This window comes from Aristolochia californica, unplaced genomic scaffold, assembly GCF_029961685.1.
Source record: "Aristolochia californica isolate CCGP_79_NKW_82.1479 unplaced genomic scaffold, dmAriCali1.0.hap1 SCAF_340, whole genome shotgun sequence".
NCBI lineage: Eukaryota > Viridiplantae > Streptophyta > Magnoliopsida > Piperales > Aristolochiaceae > Aristolochia > Aristolochia californica.
This window is the reverse complement of record NW_027182038.1, coordinates 7501-12799: the sequence shown is the minus strand read 5'-3', so window position 1 is coordinate 12799 and position 5299 is coordinate 7501. Positions and strand designations below refer to the sequence as shown.

Genomic DNA, 5299 nt, shown 5'->3' with positions numbered 1-5299 from the left:
TAACATTCTTTTTGTGCGGGAAGAGATACAGTATGAACAAACAAACAAAAAAGAGGAGGGAACGGAATCCAATTATTTTCTTTACTCATATCTTTACCCATCTACTCGTTTTTTACCCATCTACAAGACGGAGGCGTCTATCTATACATCTAGATGTAGATGGATAAATATGTATTATGCTCTGGACTATTAACGCATATAATATTAAATAATATTAATATGGGTTCTGACTCTATTGATTTATTTGTATGAGTATCTTATCTATTCGATACATTAACCACGTGCCAGGAACCAGATTTGAACTGGTGACACGAGGATTTTCAGTCCTCTGCTCTACCAGCTGAGCTATCCCGACCATTCTCGATGCATGATCCTACTAAAAGAAAAAGAAAGCTTGGGCCTATGTCAATGAAAGGGACTCAAAAAGCATTAACTTACCTAAATAAAGTCGGTAATTTGTTGGATCTTCAAAAAGGAGACTTTGTAAATGTAAGTGTAAGAGTAATGATATGAACTGTGAAAGGTTCCGTAATGGAGATTCTTTGCCCATCCATATATGGATGGGCATTTGTACGTATATCATATCTATCACAGTGAGAAGAGAGAAAGATTTCTGGCCGGATCCATTTGTGAAAGAGTAGAGTAAGTGAAAAACATATCTAATTTTGAACCACTGATAAAAAAAAAGAGAGGATAAATGCTTAGGGAGTCAAATAGGCCTTTTATTGGGGATAGAGGGACTTGAACCCTCACGATTTCTAAAGTCGACGGATTTTCCTCTTACTATAAATTTCATTGTTGTCAGTATTGACATGTAGAATGGGACTCTATCTTTATTCTCGTCTCACTCGATTAATCAATCCTTAAAAAGATCTATCAGACATCCTTAAAAAGATCTATCAGACTCTGGTGTGATAGTCGATTTGATCACTGACTATTCGATTCTTCCTTCTGCTTCTGAAATTATTATTCTGAAATTTTTAGAAAAAAAAAATATGGATTCGGGTCGTGATTAATCTTTGATATTTCAGTACGTATACGTACATATCTAGGGTCATCCCACTCTGGAGTTTCGATAGAAGGATTCTTCTACCAATGTAGTAAAGTCAACCCCATTCGTTAGAACAGCTTCCGTTGAGTCTCTGCACCTATCCTTTTTTTTTTCTGAAAACAGGATTTGGCTCAGGATTGCCCATTTTTAATTCCAGGGTTTCTCTGAATTTGGAAGTTACCACTTAGTAGGTTTCCATACCAAGGCTCAATCCAATCAAGTCCGTAGCGTCTACCAATTTCGCCATATCCCCCTCCCTCTTCCTTATGAGAAAGAAATCACATTGTGACCCCCCCTTCTTTTCTTTCATTTATCTTGGAGCCGTTGAATTCATTAGATACAGGCCCTTATTCCTATATCAAAGAGGTGTGTCCCTATTATATTTCTTGACCAGCTTCTTTCATCCCTATCGGAGTGGCGGGCCCATATTTGATATGATCCAATCAGAAATGATTCTATCATTGATGTATCCGCAATTCAATATGGATGGATATATCCCACGTCACATATATATATATGTCTTTACACCCCTTATTTTTTTAGCGCTATTTGGAATACTGGAACGGTCGATATTCATTCTTTTTTTATCGTCTTATCCCCTCCCTTTCCGAATGAAACCAGAGGAATGTCTCATTATGCTCTGGACTGCAGCCTTATCTTTATCTTATCCTTTCCTTTATCTTATCCTTTCCTTAGGAAGGATCTCCTATACTATAGGAATTCCTATAGTGTAAATAAATAGAATTTCTAAATTTCTATAACTATATATAGAATATATAACTAAGCTAATTTTTATTTTTTAGTTTATTTTATTAAGATTAAGTAATTAATATTACTAATATTACATAATCATAATATAATCTAATTAATATTAATAATATAATATATTAATATTATATTATTATTTATTATTACATAACAACATTAATATTAATAATTACATTATTAATATTAATGTTGTCATAATTAATATTATATTCTATTTAATATTAATATTGTATTATTAATATAATATTGATATTGTATTTATATAATTGTATTTGTATTTATATAATTGTATTTATATATATATATATTATATATAATAATAATAATTAATAATAATTATAATAATAATAAAAACAAACTACTCTTTATTTATTTATTATAATTATATTAATTATTAATAATAGATATTAATAATAGATAAATAAATAGATAAATAAAATAAAAAAATAAATAAATAGCTAATTACTAATAGCTAAGTCCCAGTAGTTTCCCGAAATCCTATGCACTATTTCTGTTATGTGAGCCCGCTTAGCTCAGGGGTTAGAGCATCGCATTTGTAATGCGATGGTCATCGGTTCGATTCCGATAGCCGGCTTTTCCATTTATTCGATTTTTTCCATGATTGATATTGATATTGATAATGTCTCCTTGAGATCAAGAGAAATTGAAAAGACTTTTCAATTTTCTCCAAATGTCGGGTCAACATAGTATGTTACGGGAACTCCCAACTATGAATAAAAAAGAATAAAAAATGGATTGAAGCTGTTAGATCTCTACAGAACAAGAAAGGGATACTTAACTTCCTATATATAACTATATAAAATAATCTGGTTATTGAGACAATTCATCTCATTCTTCTTTATAGTATTTCAGCGAGTTTAGCTTCGTTTATCGTTTAGTTCAGTCTTAATTTTTTTATTCTGTGAAATCCAATTTCAATAAAATAAGGAGTCTTTATGTCTCGTTACCGAGGGCCTCGTTTCAAAAAAATACGCCGTCTGGGGGCTTTACCGGGACTCACTAGTAAAAGACCTAGATCCGGAAGTGATCTTAGAAACCAACCGCGTTCCGGGAAAAGATCTCAATATCGTATTCGTCTAGAAGAAAAACAAAAATTGCGTTTTCATTATGGTCTGACAGAGCGGCAATTGCTTAGATATGTTCGTATCGCTGGGAAAGCCAAAGGGTCAACAGGTCAAGTTTTACTACAACTACTTGAAATGCGTTTGGATAACATCCTTTTTCGATTGGGTATGGCTTCGACCATTCCTGGAGCTAGACAACTAGTTAACCATAGACATATTTTAGTTAATGGTCGTATAGTAGATATCCCAAGTTATCGGTGTAAACCCCGAGATATTATTACTACGAGAGATGAACAAAGATCCAGAGCTCTGATTCAAAATTATGTGGATTCATCTCCCCGCGAGGAATTGCCAAAACATTTGACTCTTGACTCATTCCAATATAAAGGAATAGTAAATCAAATAATAGATAGTAAATGGATCGGCTTAAAAATCAATGAATTACTAGTCGTGGAATATTATTCCCGTCAGACTTAAACTTAATTAAAATAAAATAATTAAGCTTTGGACAATACAATTTTGTCTACCCTGTTTCACCAAACAAAGTAAATAGAACTAAGTTAAGGGATTTAATCCGGATTTTCCCCCATTTTCGTATCCTTTTCGTATCCCAAGTGGATCCGCGGTCAGATTCTCATTCCTTGTCCACCCTTTCCGATCCGATATTTTATCTACCACAGTAATTGGCAATAGAGAATCACTAGAAAGCAAAGGCCCTACTCTTGGAATAATGGTATCCATTGTTATTTGATACATTGTGGTTGGTAACGTTGGTAAATTAGGTGTAGGTCAAGGTACGGAAAGAGAGGGATTCGAACCCTCGGTAAGCAAAAGCCTACATAGCAGTTCCAGTGCTACGCCTTGAACCACTCGGCCACCTTTCCCACAGAATCTTAGGATTATTGCCCGGAAACCCGGTGAATAGCGAGTCATTCATATTATTTTATTGAATTTTTTATTGCAATACAATAAAGGTACGACCGATCTATTATAAATCGAAAACTTTTCGTCAAACAAAGATCTTCCTTCGAGGCTCGAGGGATAAAAACACATTTTTTTTTATTTAATATTAACTTAATATTAAAAAAACTATCTATTCATCTTTGTCAAGACGACGACCCTCTCCATCTTATTCGGATATTTATACCGTATACCGGATTAAACAACCAATGAATTGGGACGAATCCACAAACTCTATACTATACTATAGTATTTTATACTATGGTTATATTTAGAGGTCCATAGGAATTAAAAAATTCCTTTCTAGTTTCAGATTTATCAACAACAACTCTTCTCATGAGCTATCCCATGGATCTATTATTCCCATGGATCTATTATAAATAAATTCATGGGTCGCCCTATGATTTTAATATTTCCATTGTATTGTTTTGTTTGTGGATACGCGCTATTCGCCCAAAATGGATGGGTTGGTTATTCTATTTTCATCATGGAATGCTTATTTGATTCTTTTGACTCTTTGGGTAATAATAAAAAAAAAAAAAACTCCTCGAGTTAGATCAGAATTTGTAGGAAAATTTCTTGGATTCCTTAACTTCGATAAAATAAAGAGTAAGAGTTCTGTTCATTGGTATACCACATTGGACTGAAATCCAATCTGATTCCAATATTTCCTATCTATCCCTGTCTTAAAAGGGGCAATTTTGAGGGTCTTTTTTTTTTTACAATTACTCTGTTTTTATGTGATTTCGTACTGTACAATTCCTTTGTTTATGGGAGCATTTTCCCTCGAGGGAGAGGATAATGAGAAGAATTATGGAATGGGTTGTAAACTATGCCTAGATCTCGGATAAGTGGAAATTTTCTTGATAAGACCTCCTCAATTGTAGCCAATATCTTATTACGAATAATTCCGATAACTTCAGGAGAAAAAGAGGCATTTACCTATTACAGAGATGGTGTGATTTGATTCGTTTTTTTTTTATTTATTTATTAATATTAAAATTTATATATATTCTAATTATATAATATAATTCTATTTATTTATATTTACTTATTATATTATATTATTATATATTGGATTTGACCTCTTTCAGTCTTATGAGAAGGGGACATGGTTCAGGACACAAAAAAAAAATTCTTTAAATAAACTTCCGCTTGGTGAAGGTGAAGTTTGGGGTAGTAGAGATCGAACAATTCCTTCTGTCGTGTATCCCCGATTGATGCAACCTCAGATGCTTCAATTATCGATTTTAGCATTGAGCGAAAGGTTACACCTATAGGTTCTGTATTGCAGGTTAATCCTACTCCACCAGTACCAATAGGCGGCGCATAGGGGAAGAAGCACTACACCTAGGAATCAACAACACGAAAACTTTGTTATATATTATACCCCTTTTCCTTATTGGGATCGGGACTAACAAGAATGGTTGGGACA

General features: G+C 33.3%; 3 non-coding genes across 3 annotated transcripts; 1 reads left to right on the top strand and 2 right to left on the bottom strand.

Annotated features, from left to right (window-relative positions):
* Nucleotides 1–282: 282 nt before the first annotated feature.
* TRNAF-GAA (transfer RNA phenylalanine (anticodon GAA)) lies at nt 283–355 on the bottom strand. Its single transcript has one exon. It is a non-coding gene; the product is annotated as a tRNA-Phe (tRNA).
* Nucleotides 356–2341: 1986 nt separating this feature from the next.
* TRNAT-UGU (transfer RNA threonine (anticodon UGU)) lies at nt 2342–2414 on the top strand. Its single transcript has one exon. It is a non-coding gene; the product is annotated as a tRNA-Thr (tRNA).
* Nucleotides 2415–3701: 1287 nt separating this feature from the next.
* TRNAS-GGA (transfer RNA serine (anticodon GGA)) lies at nt 3702–3788 on the bottom strand. The gene has a single exon. It is a non-coding gene; the product is annotated as a tRNA-Ser (tRNA).
* Nucleotides 3789–5299: the final 1511 nt, after the last annotated feature.